This window comes from Humulus lupulus, chromosome 2 (assembly GCF_963169125.1).
Source record: "Humulus lupulus chromosome 2, drHumLupu1.1, whole genome shotgun sequence".
NCBI lineage: Eukaryota > Viridiplantae > Streptophyta > Magnoliopsida > Rosales > Cannabaceae > Humulus > Humulus lupulus.
The window spans coordinates 285081263-285083021 of NC_084794.1; positions in this window are offsets into that span (position 1 = coordinate 285081263).

Here is a 1759-nt window from a genome sequence, read left to right on the forward strand (position 1 = left end):
ACCAGAGGTTGGTAAATAGGATGTTTACCAATCAGATCGGGAAAAATATGGAAGTGTACGTTGACGACATGTTGGTCAAGTCAAAAACTGCTGATAACCATGTCTCCGATTTGGAGGAATGTTTTAAGATTTTGAGAGAATACGACATTGAGGCTAAACCCTCAAAAGTGTACTTTCGGGGTTGCGTTAGGAAAATTCCTGGGTTTCATTGTCAATACCAGAGGAATAGAGGCGAACCCCGATAAGATCAGTTCGCTACTCGAGATGCCCTCACCCCGGTCGCGAAAAGACATTCAAAGTCTGACAGGATGGGTGGCAACCCTTAATCGGTTTATTTCCAAATCTACCGACAAGTGTTTGCCATTCTACAACCTGCTCCGGGGAAATAAAAAATTCGAGTGGACCGAGGAATGCGAACATGCCTTCCTCGACCTGAAAGCACATTTAGCTGAGCCACCCGTATTATCCAAACCAACAGTAGGAGAACCTCTTTTCCTTTACCTAGCTGTCACGGAAGATGCGGCTAGCGCCGTACTGGTCCGGGAAGAAGACCGGTCTGAAAAGCCAGTCTATTACATCAGCAAGAGGCTTCTCGAAGCTGAATCCCGGTATCCGTTGATCGAAAAGATGGCCTTCTGCCTTATTACGGCCTCCCAAAAGCTCAGACCATATTTCCAGTCCCACTCAATACACGTCATAACCGATCAGCCTTTAAGGCAGGTTTTGCAGAAACCTGAAGCATCGGGACGTCTGTTGAAGTGGGCTATCGAGCTCAGCCAATTTGAGATACTGTACATGCCACGAACTGCTATAAAAAGCCAAGCCCTGGCTGATTTTGTGGCAGAATGCACAGGATTCCGAGAAGACCCGGTGGAAGAATTAGCTCAAGCCTCATGGAAAGTCTTCGTAGATGGCTCGTCTAACGAGAGCGGCTCCGGGGCTGGAATCATATTGATATCCCCAGAGGGACATCGATTCCACTCGGCGTTACAATTTAGATTCAAAGCGTCCAACAACGAGGCTGAATACGAAGCTTTATTGGCTGGGCTAAGGGTGGCCCAGGAGCTGAGGGCCAACTCCGTCCAGTGTTACAGTGATTCCCAGCTCGTAGTAAACCAAGTGTTAGGAGAATACCAAGCACGCAGAACCAAGATGGCTGGTTATCTGGCCAAGGTAAAGAAAGAGCTATCTGCATTTGAGCACGGCTTAATCGAGCAGATACCTCGGGAGCAGAATGCCAACGCTGACGCCCTGGCAAAGCTCGCCACCTCTGGGGAGGCAGAGACTTTAGGGCTGGTGCCGGTAGAGTTCTTGGAAAGACCAAGCATAGAGAAAATCGGGGCAGAGGTCGAGATGATCAACACCAGACCGACTAGGATGACTCCCATACTCGAGTATCTCACAGCAGGGAAGTTACTCGAAGAGCGAAACGACGCAAGAAGGGTACTTTACCAGGCTCCGAGGTATATAGTGATAGACAGGATATTGTACCGGCGTGGCCTCTCTTTACCTTTTCTACGGTGTGTTCTGCCAAGCGAGGCGAAGACCATTTTGCAGGAGGTGCACGAGGGCTTTTGTGGAGATCACGCTGGGGGGCAAAACCTGGCCTTGAAGATATTGAGGCAAGGGTATTATTGGCCCACTCTGTCAAAGGACTCGATTTCCTACGTCCAAAAATGTAACAAGTGCTAGCGATTCGCCACAATTACCTGGGCTCCTCCGGTCGAGCTGAAGATGATCTCGTCCCCATGGCCGTTTG